The following is a 15,735-nucleotide window of genomic DNA, read 5'->3' on the forward strand; positions in this document are numbered from 1 at the left end:
TCTGAAGGTTCTCAAAGTGCTGTTTTAAGTCACATCAAACTGCCAACCACAGAGTGTGCCCAAGCACTGAGTCAATAGAAATGATGACAGCACTGTCCATTCTTGGTAAGTGACTTTCAGCCAAGGTTGGGCCCCCAGGGGCCAGGAACATGTTGCCTGTGAGATTTGGACTCCTTGGGAACTCTTTGAAGGGTGTTCCAGTGCCTTTTTTCCATCTAGTGAACTGTTACTCATCCTTCAAGACCTAGTTCAAATGTCCCCTCCTTTGGACATTGCCCCTGAAATCCACGCAAGCAGGACACGTTGATGGTGGATGTGCCAGAGGGCAGTCTGAGAGAATACTCTGAGGTGAACTACGCCCAAGGCTGGGATTTAACAAGCTCCCAGTGATGTGGGAGTAATTGCAAACATTTCTAGAGTGCTTACTATATATATATTTATATACATATAAATGTGTATATATATATATATATCACATATTTTTAATGAGACACAGTTTGGTGCGAGCCATGTGGTGTTAGCCTTTGGATTCCATTTCAGCTCTGACTGTGAGAACTGGGCAAGTCCTGAGCTCCTGGATGAATTTTCTCACCCATAAAAGAATAGGTGGTGCCTTCTGGTTCCAGCATCATCTTTTATTCTGAGTAGCTTTATTTTACCCAGCTATACATTGGCGATAATAATACATCGGCCCCCTTTTCTGCCCCAGTTCTCTCCTAACTCCTGAGGCAAGTGTGAGCCTCCTGGAAGTAGATGTGGGGACCTCAGTGGCTGTGTTTGGGCACATTTTTCCTCTTTTCCTAGAACCTGCCCTACCTAGCCCCCCTCTCAATACATACACCCAATATCTGTAACTCTACCTCTCAGGAAATTAATTGTAAATACAGTGTATGTTTCAATAAGACTATTTGAAGTGCAAAAACATATACTTAGAAAATTTTCAAACTCGTAGGAAAGTTGCAAGACTCGTATCAATATGTTTCTTTCCTGAATCATTTGATAGTAAGCAGTCGACCTGATGCCCTATCACCCCTGAATGCTTTGGTGTATTTTCCTGCAAAGAAGTACATTCTCCTTTATAACCACAATATAACCATTCAACGCAGGATGTTAACACTGATGCATCACTACCATCTAATCCAAAAACTCCATTCAAGTTCCTCTAAATTCCCCAACAATGAATGTCCTTTATAACAAAAGGATCCAATCCAGGATCACGGGTAGCATTTAATTTTCTTGTCCTTTTAGTCTCCTTCAGTCTGGGATAGTTCCTCAGTCTTTCCTTGTTTTTCGTGAGCTTGACATTTTTGAAGACTACAGACCATTTCTTTTGCAGAGTGTCCCTTAGTTTCGGTTTGTCTGATGTTTCCTCATGATTAGGTCCAAGTTCTGTGTCTTTTGCAGGAATAGCATGGAAGCGATGCTGTGTTCTCATTGCATCCTATCAGGTGGCCCATGATTTCAATTTGTCCCATTACTAATGATGTTCACTTTGATCACTTCATTAAGGTGGCAGTATTTGCCAGCCTTCTCCACAGTAAAGTTATTCCCTTTGTAATTAATAAGTATTCTGTGGGGAGGGGAGGTACTCTGAGACTATGCCAATATCCCATTCCTCATCAAACTTTCACCCACTAATTTTAGCATCCATTGATGTTTCTTGGCTAAATTAATTATTACTATGATGGTTGCCAAATGGTGATATTTTTCCTAATTCAATCATCCCTTAAACATTTATTAGTAGATTTTTAATGCAAGAAGCTTTTCCTTCTCCCTATTTACTTATTTATTTAAAGATGGACCTATGGGTTCCTATGTTTCAGTAAGACTTTACAAATCTTTCTTCCCTGGCTCTTCTCAAATCTATTATGTAATCTTACACTTCTCCCTTCTGGCAGAATGTGGGGCAGACAGCAATTGAAAAATTCAGCCTGTTCTCAGAGACCTTGTCAATCTCTCCAAGCCACAGAGCCTGATTGCACAAGGTTGACCTCATAACGTAAGGACCTTGACCTTGTAACATTAGGATCTTCATTATAAGATAATGATAGCTAATTTTATTATGCACTTAGACCATTTGCTAAGTTGTTTACATGCATTATTTGAATTCACCAATAATAAAACTCTGTGAAGTAGATGTTGTCATCATCTACAATTTACATATAAAGGGATCAAGGCATTGAGAAGTTTATTTACTTGCCCAAGGACACACAGCCTGTAAGTGTCCAAGTAAGGACCTCAATCTGTATGAGTCCTAAACTGCTGCCAATGATCACTTTGCCGTCTTGTCCCCAACTTACCTTCTGCAAACACAGAAGTCCCTGAGACCTGCCTGAGTAATCACTTTCCATTTGATCCTCATTTTCATTTGTTCTCTGGGCCAAAGTGCTAGCCTCTTCAGCAATCTGTCCTTGGAGTATAGCTTTCTTAAATCCATCATGGGGACTGAGGTTGAACTGGTTTGCTAGATAAAAACAGAGATTGTCAAACTCCAGGTGTGAAAAGTCAGCAGGCTTCAGAGACACTAAATTCAATGACAAAATAAAATCAGAAGAATGAAAAACCCAGCACCCTCCCTCACCCCCAATGTTATCTTTAAGACCTAAGATTTTGGGGCTTAGACTTAAATTTCCCAACAAATGTTCCAGTCAGAGTGGGGCACGCACAATGAACTGGGCTCCGCGGTGACATTCCCTTCCCTGCCAACGTCTTTGCTGAGCTTGGACACATCAGGCTGCTTGGAGTTAAGCCCCTGAGGTCGTACAGTTTGAAATTCATGCTGAAAGTCTGAGGCATTAAGGCCAACACACAGCAAGCCTTCCCTGAGTGTGACTGTGGGAGACTGGTGCTGGGGTACCTCATTCCCCACCCCCGACCCCTGTTCATTCATTCATTCATCGAATGTTTATTAAGCACTGTTGTCCAGATGATGTGGTACAAGGTGACTAAAATCCTTGATCACAGAATTCAGAGTCATCAATTGGAGGAGTGAGACAAGTACGTGGGACTCCAGAAGTATGGCCAGTGCTAAGGGAATACAAATACAATCCCTCACTCAACAGCTAGTCTCAAAACTCCATACTTCCCAAATGTCCCACAAAGATTATATGTTCCTTCATGCATTCAGTGAAGGACTATTTACTGACAACCTGCTCTGTGCTGGGCACCAGAAGCAGGGAGAAGGACAGCAGGCCTCAGAGAACTCACTGTGCTGCCCAGGAAATTGTCAAGTGGAGGGACAATGACAGTCCCCATTGGGAGAGACACAGGCTTCAAGAAGCACAGGGTAGGAATCCCCACCTAGTCTGGATGAGAGTTAAAGAAGGCTCAGAAGGCTTTCCAGAAGAAGCGGCCTTGAAGCTGTGAGGGGGAGTCTGCCAGATCAAAGGGGAATTGGGTTTTCGTGAGACCCAGGAGGCCCGGAGAGCAAGACAGCAGGCGAGATGGGGGCTGGAGCTGAGGGGCTCGGGCAAGATGGGGCCTCAGGGGTCATGGGTGCAGCCCAGCTAATGGAGACTGAGCTGTAGCCTGAGGAAAGGAGGCTCCTGAGAGCAAATCAGGAAAGGCAGGAAAAGGGGAGAGGACCCCAGGCTGCCACTGCAGAGAGCCTATCTAGGCCCTATTTCTCCTGGCTGGCAACAATCTCAAAGGGGCACCAAATACCCCTGAAGGAATCAAAATATGGTTCTAGTTACTACAGGTTTTCACCAGATTCCCCTAACACAACGGGTGAAAAGTAAATAGCTCTTGTCCCTGCTCCAAGGAGTCCTCAAGTGGAGCTTGTGAACACACGCATGTGCATGGGCAAACACACACACACTTCTTGCTAACCTTACTTGTCTCTGTTGATATTGTTTGCACAGGCCTGTGCAAATTTCCAGGGGCAGCTACTAGCCAGCCAAAAAGTTGAAACCACAAAATTCATGGCTTAGGGCAATTGACTAGAAATACTGATTCACTTTACTGCATTTAAAAGATGTTAAGAGGCCTCCAAAGAAATATCCATTCCAGCCTGCTGTGACCTGCTCCTAGCTTAACTTCTGGGTCCTCAAGCTCGCTGTGGCCAGCAGCCTTGGGCTGTCTTTCCCCCCCCACCCCCCACCCCCCAGCCCGGAGCTACAGAAGGAGGGGTCTGGAGAGGGAGGTGAGACTTCTGATCCGAATTTCACCGTAAGAGCCCAACCCTGCAGCGCTTAGGAAATCCAGTGCTGTGTTATGTAAAGTCCACAGGCAGACCGGGTAGATCACGGCTTTACTGCCTTCAACCTCTGCGACCTTGGGCGCGTCGCACAAGCTCTCTGAACCTCAGCTTCCTCTTCAGTAAAGTGAGAAAAAGCCAATAATGGAGGCTTTGAGGGATGGTTAAACAAGGTGACTGATGTAAAAGCGCTCTGTAAACTCGGAAATATAAATATTTCTGTTGTCATTTTTCTCTCTGCCCAAAGGAAAGACCTGAGAGAGAGCCAACTGGTTACCTACTCAAGGCAGAAATGGCAGCAGGAATTGCAGGAGAGAGAGAGAGGATGCCAGGGCTCTTGGCAGGGAAGAGGCTTACCTGGCAGAATTGGGCAATTGGCCAAGCAGGCTTCAGGACCACAGCCTCCCGGTGGCCTTATGTGGGGTGTGCGCTTCATCTTGTCCTACACTCTGATTTTCTCAGGCTGCCTTCTGAGAATGCCCAGGTGTCCACGAGATCCAGTGCCTGGAGTCAGCCCCACTGCGTTCAGTACTCAGGGCTGTTTTCCTCCAAGAATGCAACATACAGTCAGGATTGTTATCAACTTTTAACTCATGCCATCCCCATGAGGAAGAACAATTATGATTAACCCCGTTTTACAGATGAAGTGATTGGAGCCTAGAGGGGTTTCGAAGACAAGTCACCAAAATTCCTGCCCTTAGAGAATACATAGCTTCTAGAGAGGGGAGAAAACAAATTAACTTGCACAGAAAGGTATGAACAAGCTAATCTCCCATAGAAGTAAGGGTCAGAAAGACAGTAACAGAGGGAAGACCTTTCCAAGGAGAAGGAGGAGGACATGGCTGTTGAGCTGATACCACGTGATAGATGAGGCGAAGGAGTTTCCAGGCAGAGGGATGAAGAGGAAGAGTTTCCACAGACCTGTGGTTGCCAAGGGGGAGGGGTGGAGTGGGAGTTTGGGATTAGCAGATGCAAACTAACATATGTAGGATGGATAAACAGCAAGGTCCTACTGTACAGCACAGAGAACTGTATTCAATATCCTGTGATAAACCAGAATGGAAAAGAATACGAAAAAGAATGTGTATATATATGTCTCACAGAATCACTTTGCTGTATAGTAGACATTAACAGAACATTGTACATCAACTATACGTCAATAAAATAAATTTTTTTAAAAAGAGAAAGAGTTTGGGCTTCCCTGGTGGTGCAGTGGTTGAGAGTCCGCCTGCCGATGCAGGGGACGTGGATTCGTGCCTCGGCCCAGGAAGATCCCACATGCCACAGAGCGGCTGAGCCTGTGCGCCCGAAGCCTGTGCTCCGCAACGGTAGACGCCACGGCAGTGAGAGGCCCGCGTACCGCAAAAAAAAAAGAGAAAGAGTTTCCATGCAGAGTGATAAAGAGGAAGGGAAGAGTTTCCAGGCAGAGGGAGTAGCAAGTGAACAGGCCTTAAGGCAGGACTGAGCCCTACAGGAGGAGAGCGTGTTCAAGGACCAGTGTGACTGGAGGGTCATGAATGAGGGGGGAAGAATGAAAGGAGAGGAGATCCAAGAGAGATCGGCAGGAGGCAAACATGGAGGGCCTTGTAGACTAGCGTAGAGAGTTTGCATTTTATTCTATAAAGTACCCTGGGAGACTATCACAGTAGCCAACGTGATCCTCCGTATTAGTTGTTTTAAAACCTCCGCTGGGGGACTTCCCTGGTGGCGCAGTGGTTAAGACTCCGTGCTCCCAATGCAGGGGGCCTGGGTTCGATCCCCGGTCAGGGAACTAGATCCCACATGCTGCAACTAAGGAGCCTGCCTGCTATAACTAAGACCCAGCGCAACCAAATAAATAAATATTAAAACCTCCACTGTAGGACTGCGAGTGTCTTAGAGTGACAAACTAAGAGTGTTATGTAAGATAAGAAGTTTGATGGGCAACGTATGTCATTAGAACAGAAAGAGCAGCTGATAGAGCCAAGGCCCCCTCCCCTGAAGCAACTGTTACCCATAAAGAGGGACCACTGAGCCCACTGACTTGAAGGCTCCTCGCTGGAGGGCCTGGCTGCATGCTGCTCAGAGCTGTGCAGAGGGTCACTGCCCGAGGCTCTTTGGGAGCAGAGGCTGACTCCAGCTCACGCCGGTGAGACCCATGGCCAGACCTGTGGCTGGACTCGAGACCGCTCGCTGCTCGTGCGGAGATGCTTCCTCCCTGGACTCCTCCTTGGAGTGGTCCCTTACCCCCTTTCTGTTTTCCCTACTCTGACCAACCTATGTTGCGTGCTAATTGGGTGCAATCAACTGAGTGATCTGTGAATTGAATATTGGCTACATTTGGTATATCTCCAATCCTGTGGTCCTTCCCTGGCCTCACTGCTGGGCCCTGTGACAAAACAGGGATTCACATGATCTGGCCAAAAGGTGGGGAATAAGTTGCAGGGAACAAGAGTGGCTGGAAGCAGGTAGATGGGTCAGGCAGCCATCGAAATAAGTAGCTCTGACTGGAGCTGCCAATGCTGGAGACAGAGTGAGGTGGGCAGATTCGGGATTCACTGAGGATGGAGTAGTGAAAAGCAAGGAATCAGTGGTCAGAGGAACTGTGTGTGTGGGGGGGGGGGCGGAGCCATTCCTCAAAGGAGAATCTGGTGAAGGAGTAGCTTGGTGGGGTAGGTTGGGGTGTGCTGTGAGACCCATGGGTTGGGGCAGGCCACGTTAAATTTGAGATATCTGTTCTAGGCACTGGGAGTTAAGTGATGGACAAGAATAGGTACAGTCCCTGTCCTCATTTCAACTGTGGTCTCCAGTAGAGGTTCTTAACTGGGGTCCATGAATATGCTTGAGGGGAGTCTGTGGACCTCCTGAAAGTCCATCACTAAATGTCCCTCCACCTGAATCCTTTTGGGATTGTGATCAAAACTATTGATTTCCCCAGAACAAAAAAAACAGACACACACACACACACACACACACACACACACACACACACACAGTAGGGCTGATACTCCCTCTTGTAAGACATATTGTAATGCTATTGAACTCTATGCAGAGCCCTGCACCTACTCAGCAATTTCACACATCCTAGCCTTTGCTCGTGAAGTCTGGCCACCCGGAAGGACTTCCCTTCATCTCGTGCCCCTGGTGCTTAACTAACCTCCGATCATATTTCTTATCTCTGTGCCTTTCCCTGAATGAGAAATATACACCTGGTCCAGGCCCTCCTTGAACTGATGGTCTAGCCAGGAAATACAGACATCAAACAAGGAATGACCATAAAGTGGGATGAGCGCCTTAAAGAAGTGCAGGGTGCTGGGGGACAGAGAAATCTAACCTCATCATAGGTGCTGGTGGTGAAGTCCATCAGGGAGAGTTCCTGGAAGCAGCGATCTGGACATCAGGAACTGAAAGAGAAACAGCATGGGGCAGGTGGGGAGGGGGACAGGGAAGAAGAGTGTGTCTGGCAGGGAGAGAGCATGTCTAAAGGCCTGGGGTGAGGGGACCATGGAGTATAAGGGAGAATACTCGGGAGAGGGCCTCGTAGGTCCAGTAAAGCTTCAGTGGGAAGGCACTGAGAAGTTATAAGGGGGACAGGACGTGATCAGATTTGTACTGGGGGAAGAGCACTGACTGCTGGGTGCAGCATGGTTGGAGTAGGGGCTGAGAGGAGAGCAGGCAGCCCTGTTCCTGCTGTAACCATCCCAGGGACCGGCGAGCGTGCGGGAGGAGGGACCTGCCACTTCCTTCCTCCCACTCTCTACCTTAAGCCCCTTTTGAAACCACAGTCATTTCTACCAACAGAAAGTGGCTTATTTTTCTTTGCCAAGAGGCCAAAACTCATCCTTTCTTGCCCGCAGCCCATTTGGGCATCTGACAGAAAAGAGACTACATCCCAGAGAATATGTCCCTGCTCCGTAGAAAAAAAGATGTGTTTAGACCCCGTCTTTCTTCGGAACCCTCTAAGCCTGACCTTCTGGATTACTTGGAAGCGCTTACTGCTGTGGATGATGAGTGGTGGGCTTGCAAGCCCCAGTATGGCATTCTCGGGGCAACTCTCCCATCAGCCTGGCAGGAGGCGGAGAAATGGGATGGTCCCGGGGTATGGGGGAGGGTGTCAGGGGACCCACAGAGAGAGAGGGCTTGGATCTTCTCAAGTTGACACAAAGGATTTCTCTCAAGACTGGGAGGTATAGGAAGAATGTAGCATTTGATTCTGGTTTATAATTAACTGACGGAATAGTCATAGGGGTAGATTTTGGAGACAATAATGCTTTCAAAATCCCTTCTGTGGTTTCCTGTGCTTTAGGGCTTATTAGTGTCCGAAGGTTGGAGGCTCTGTCCAAAACCTGCTCAGGGCATTGGAAATACTTCATCCTTATGCATGGCATAGGTTTTGAACACAGGCTCAAGAGTCAGACTGCCTGAATTCAAAACGTGACACTGCCACTTAGCTGGGTGACACTGGTTAACACAACCTCTGGGAGCCTCTGTTTACCCATTGGAAAATCGGGATGCTAATATTACCGACTTCACAGGATTGTCGTGAGGGTAAAATAGGACGGCACATGCCAAGTACCTGGTACATCATGTTAATAGTAGTTATTGAATACTTACTATTAACCTGTAACGAAAACATCTGGCAATTCAAACTCCCTCCCCACCCCCAATGTTTGTTATCTTACTTCTTATGCTGCAAGCAAACACTTTTAGAGACTTCCTTAAATACTCTGGAATAAAGGGTCTCAAGCAAGATTAGCCTAAAAGCCAATGCTTGGAGCTATGAAAGAGTTGATTTGTTTTCTAACGTGATTGATTTTGCTCAATCTAAGGAAACACGAAAAAGTGGAGAAAAACAATAAGACCAAATTTTAAAGTTTGTATCATAATGCAGAAAAGGAGCAAACGTTTAGAAAGACGAACTCGGTGCCATCCACAATGAAACTAGAAAGCACAAACACTAACAATGGTTGTGTCTGAGTGATGAGGGCGTAGGTGTTCTTTCTTTTTTTTCAACAAACCTGCATTTTCTGACTTTCCTTTAAGGAACTTGTATTACTTATACACAGTTTTAAAACTTACAAGTAAAAAGAAGAGAAAAAGCAGTGCAAATGCTGTCTTAAACTTCCATCTGAAAGTTCATAGCTGTGCAAAATAAGCTAATTACAGCTTCAAAAAATTAACTAGTTTAATTCATGCTGTTTGTTCACTGAGAGTTAATTTAATATACTTATCCTAGAATATAATGCATTATTCAGTTTAATCAATATTCATTTGTTCTTTGCATAATCATATTTGCAAAAGCATTTATTAACAATGTGCCTGCAGACTCCCAGGGAAAGGCCATGCTATAAGTAGAGTAAAATTTTTGAAATAAAAGAAAAACAATGAATTTGCCAACATTAGGCAAATGATTGATTCTAATATGCTGCAGGTTTTCATTTAAAATGCAGCCAGGAGTCTTTTGCATAGTGTTCTCACTGGAAGCAGCAACAGATACACCGTCAAATTAATGAATATCATGTTAATTCAGAAGGAAATTAAATCTGGGTTGTTATTGAATAGTTGGCATATTGGTACATGTGACACTGGCTCTTTCTACATAACCTCAGTTGACTGGAACAGTCAATGCTATGGATATTTGCAAATGTTTGTTCTTCTGTAGCTAAGAAATACATATTTTTCCATTTAAGTCCAGATGCTTAACGTGATGTAGACACAGATAAAGACTCATGTTAGGTTTCTCAAACATCGGGATGTGAAAAACGTCACCTTTTAGGAATAAAGAGAAGTTTCCTACGAATGAGTCCTATTTGCATTGTTGAATTTTTCTTTGAAAATATTTCTCAGATTGTGATTATTATTTTTTATTGATTCATTTTATGTGGTTTTTCAGAGCTCAAACTTTCAAGAAAAAAATGGGAAACTGGATTTAGAGAATTGTTGACTAGCCTCCATATGACACTAAGGACAACACACCCTTTGGAGAATGGGTAATGTTACAGTGATACCTTCATTTCCATTTTATCTGTTTAGTATTTTTTAGCTGAAATATAGTTGCAAATATTTAAAAAAATAAAGTAACGAATTCAAGCTATTTTCAGGTAGGTTGGAAACCTGGAGGAAAATACAGCTTGGGGGCAGAGGTTGTGGGAGGCTAGGGTAAACACTAGATAAAGATATAATAGATTATATTCACTTCCAGATTGGAGAACTAACCCTGAAGAATTTTGCATGGTTCTTCCATGACATAAAACTGAAACATTTTTTTAATCCTAAGGAGAAGTGTCTAAAGACTTAAATTCCACTATTATTCAGAAACAGCTATAAGAAAAAGGTGCCTACTAGTAGTAAGGTAATACCCCACAAATGGGGGCAGGTTGAGGAGAAAAAGTAGTATTAAGAAAATGTTCACTGTCAGAATGGTCATGGATATCTTCCGAATATAAGTAGATCCCATTTAAACACAACTCATTAGGTGGAATATACTTACAGAAGTAACAAAGTATGGTAATAATCCTTCAGCCAGCATCTGATGCCTCAACTATGCAAAAAGGTAAGGTGTCTTCTCTCTACTGAACTTAAAAGGGCATTGAGCAAACATTGCAACTCCTGGCAGCCTTGAACAAGGTAATTAAATAAACAGTGAAGGGATTTCCTATAAGACAAACCTCTCTACAGAAGGGGCAGCTAAATGCTTTGAGTTTTCAAAGAAAATATTTATCTAGGGAGAGGTGAGCAATGGAACACATTTAACAACTAAGGTAACACACAGGACATTCCTCCTTCAGATGTAATTCCGTATCAAACTCAGAGGCTTCTCAGCTTGTGATTTTAGAAATGACCCTTAATATCACGGATGGTCCCAGGGACCCGCTTTTTTCCGCCTCCACCAGCACAGTCTTAGGAGTTTGTTAAAGAAAAACTTCATCTGAATATCCTGCCAGATCAGCACAGGTACAGTAGCCCAGGCGAAAAATAGTTTACAACCCAACTCGTGGTTGTAGCACGGTGACTTTAATTCTTAGAGACACATGCCTACTTTGCAGATGCCTGTTGGTCAGAGTTTATCCTTGTCGATCAGGGGCACTATCTCTTATGCAGGGGAGACCTTTCTCAGTTCAGGAGACGTTGTATTGGGACGGGATCATCTCAGAGAAAAAAAGGTCCTGTAGGACACAGAGTTAGTTACTCAGATGCCAGCAAACTCACCTGATAATCCAGCTGTAGACTCCAGAGGGCCGCAGCTGGATAAACAAAGCTGCTCTGTCATTTACTTAAAAAAAACAACATGATAGGGCTTCCCTGGTGGCGCAGTGGTTGAGAGTCTGCCTGCCGATGCAGGGGACACGGGTTCGTGCCCCGGTCCGCGAAGATCCCACATGCCACGAAGCGGCTGGGCCCGTGAGCCATGGCCACTGAGCCTGCACGTCCGGAGCCTGTGCACCGCAACGGGAGAGGCCACAACAGTGAGAGGCCTGCGTACTGCAAAACAAAAAACAAAAAAAACCCAATATGATAAAAACCCTCCAGAAAGTAGGCATAGAGGGAACTTCCTCAACATAATAAAGGCCATATATGACAAACCCACAGCCAACATCGTTCTCAATGGTGAAAAACTGAAATCATTTCCTCTAAAATCAGGAACAAGACAAGGTTGCCCACTCTCACCACTACTATTCAACATAGTTTTGGAAGTTTTAGCCACAGCAATCAGAGAAGAAAAAGAAATAAAAGGAATCCAAATTGGAAAAGAAAAAGTAAAGCTGTCACTGTTTGCAGATAACATGATAGTACACATAGAGAATCCTAAGGATTCTACCAGAAAACCACTAGAGCTAATCAATGAATTTGGTAAAGTAGCAGGATACAAAATTAATGCACAGAAATCTCTTTCATTCCTATACACTAAAGATGAAAAATCTGAAAGAGGAATTAAGGAAACACTCCCATTTACCATTGCAACAAAAAGAATCAAATACCTAGGAATAAACCTACCTAAGGAGACAAAACACCTGTATGCAGAAAACTATAAGACACTGATGAAAGAAATTAAAGATGATACAAACAGATGGAGAGATATACCTTGTTCTTGGATTGGAAGAATCAATGTTGTGAAAATGACTATTCTACCCAAAGCAATCTACAGATTCAATGCAATCCCTATCAAACTACCAATGGCATTTTTCACAGGACTAGAACAAAAAAATTCACAATTTGTATGGAAACACAAAAGAACCTGAATAGCCAACGCAATCTTGAGAAAGAAAAACGGAGCTGGAGGAATCAGGCTCCCTGACTTCAGACTATACTACCAAGCTAGAGTAATCAAGACTGTATGGTACTGGCACAAAAACAGAAATATAGATCAATGGAACAGGATAGAAAGCCCAGAGATAAACCCACGCACATACGGTCACCTTATCTTTGATAAAGGAGGCAAAAATATACAATGGAGAAGAGACAGCCTCTTCAATAAGTGGTGCTGGGAAAACTGGACAGCTACATGTAAAAGAATGAAATTAGAACACTCCCTAACACCATACACAAAAATAAACTCAAAGTGGATTAAAGACCTAAATGTAAGGCCAGAAACTATCAAACTCTTAGAGGAAAACATAGGCAGAACACTCTATGACATAAATCACAGCAAGATGCTTTTTGACCCACCTCCTAGAGAAATGGAAATAAAAACAAAAATAAACAAATGGGCCCTACTGAAACTTAAAAGCTTTTGCACAGCAAGGGAAACCATAAACAAGACAAAAAGATAACCCTCAGAATGGGAGAAAACATTTGCAAACGAAGCAGCTGGCAAGGGATTAATCTCCATAATATACAAGAAGCTCATGCAGCTCAATATCAAAAAAACAAACAACCCAATGCAAAAATGGGCAGAAGACCTAAATAGACATTTCTCCAAAGAAGATATACAGATTGCCAACAAACACATGAAAGAATGCTCAACATCACTAATCATTAGAGAAATGGAAATCAAAACTACAGTGAGGTATCACCTCACACCAGCCAGAATGGCCATCATCAAAAAATCTACGAACAATAAATGCTGGAGAAGGTGTGGAGAAAAGGGAACCCTCTTGCACTGTTGGTGGGAATGTAAGTTGATACAGCCACTATGGAGAACAGTATGGAGGTTCCTTAAAAAACTAAAAATAGAACTACCATATGACCCTGCAATGCCACTACTGGGCATATACCCTGAGAAAACCATAATTCAAAAAGAGCCATGTACCACAGTGTTCATTGCAGCTGTATCTACAATAGCCATGACATGGAAGCAACCTAAGTGTCCATCGACAGATGAATGGATAAAGAAGATGTGGCACATATATACAATGGAATATTACTCAGCCATAAAAGGAAACGAAATTGAGTTATTTGTAGTGAGGTAGATGGACCTAGAGTCTGTCATACAGAGTGAAGTAAGTTAGAAAGAGAAAAACAAATACTGTATGCTAACACATATATATGGAATCTTAAAAAATAAAAAAGGTTCTGAAGAACCTAGGGGCAGGACAGGAATAAAGACAAAGATGTAGAGAATGGACTTGAGGACACGGGGGTGGGGAAGGGTAAGCTGTGACGAAGTGAGAGAGTGGCATGGACATGTATACACTACCAAATGTCAAATAGATAGCTAGTGGGAAGCAGCCGCATAGCACAGGGAGATCAGCTCGGTGCTTTGTGACCACCTAGAGTGGTGGGATAGGGAGAGTGAGAGGGAGGGAGACGCAAGGGGGAAGAGATATGGGGATATATGTATATGTATAGCTGATTCACTTTGTTATAAAGCAGAAACTAACACACCATTGTAAAGCAATTATACTCCAATAAAGATATTTAAAAAATAAAAACAATAAACACTCTTCCAAATCCAAGGGGAAACAGTTTTATAAAGGACCGCAAGGAATGTATTCCATGTCACCTAGAGGGGTTTTTAACTTTTTCACTCATGCCAATTTCTTGCCAAAGTGAAGAACTACCATATTGTATTTACAAATACACTTGTTAAACCAGGAGATCTTTTAGATTAATTACGCTGTGATTTAACAGTTGCTATGGTATTGCCATCGTATGCAAAAATAAGGGTATAATCATAGCTAATCTTTGCCGCTACCTTTAGCGGGGTCTCAGTGTTATCCCTTATTTAGCAAGACTTGGCATTTCCTACACATTCCACTCCCCCCAATATTGCAGTGTTATACTGTGATTCATGTGTTTATTGCACCTGTATCTCTCTAATAAGTCTGCATTTCTTAAGTGGGCTGGCTACAAGGATGAGTTTCTAGAACTGTGAGTTCGCTTAAAGCAGACAGTAATGTAAAGTCGTATAACATCAAGCAATGTTGCTCTTAATTCTTTGAAACTAGCCATCCCAAAGGATCTGCCTCCAAAATCCTATGAATCCAATAAGAAAAATATACCTGTGTTCCAATTAAGCCACTCATTTAAAACTCTTTTTAAGAGGAAAACTTTCAAAATATACAAGTGAAAAGAATAGTACAGTTAAGCCCCATTGACCCAGCCTGAGCAGGAACTATGATTTTGCCATCCTTGCTTCATCTCTTCACCACCTACCTGTGTTGGGCTGAATTATGTTAAAGCAAATGCCAGAATCGTGTCATTTCTCCTCTGTGTACTTCAGGATACGTTTTAAAAATATATGGGCATTTTCTAAGTTAACCAGAATGCCATTTTCATAGCAAATGTAATTAATGACAATTTCTTGTCATCATGTAATACCCAATTCATATTCACATTTCCCAGGTTTCCTCCAAATCCAAACCACTGCATTTAATCATTCCTCTATGGGAGCAAGGAGGAACATCGGGTTAGAGCTTCTTACCAAGTTTTCTATACAGAACAACCCTTCCAGTCCACACCCCGGGGCCCCCCACTTGTTTGTTGAATCTAGCCTTTCTCTTGTTTGAGGAAAGAAACCAAAGGTGACACAAGGAAAGGTAGTTTTGCCAGGGCAGCTGCAGCTCCTGGAATTGAAGCCCAAGAAAGCTGCTATTGATTTCTGCCGCCTTCTGCCCAAGTGCGGTAATTCTCCCAGTGAATATCGCAGGCATATTGAAAAGGCCACCTTCCTAGCTGTCTCTGTTCTCTGTTCACTGTGTGCATGGGCAGTTAATTGAGAAGCTGATTAAAGAATCAACTAACCCAAATTGAGTGGTTTTGGTGTCTCCTTTTTCATTTGATTCAGCTATAAAAGATTAAGTAAATGCATTTCCCCTCCTTCCCAAAGGTGCAAAATCTCGAACGCATGCCAGCTAACTGTTCTCTCCTATGACTAATTGATGTTTTGCACTCACAGCTTTGAAAAATAATCCTTTCCGTGCCCAGTGATGGTTGTAATGAGATATATTACGCTGGCAGCTTGAGCCCTCATGAAGGTATGCAGCTCAGCTTGTAAATAATTGTGTGTGCAATTTTAAAATTTCCTATAAAATATGCACTGTTTGGGATGGAGTCTGTGCTTGCCGGCGCTTGGCCAGCTGTGCCCAAAGGTGCATCTCAGACACTGTTTGGCCCCA

Source organism: Phocoena sinus, chromosome X (genome assembly GCF_008692025.1).
Source record: "Phocoena sinus isolate mPhoSin1 chromosome X, mPhoSin1.pri, whole genome shotgun sequence".
Classification (NCBI taxonomy): Eukaryota; Metazoa; Chordata; class Mammalia; order Artiodactyla; family Phocoenidae; genus Phocoena; species Phocoena sinus.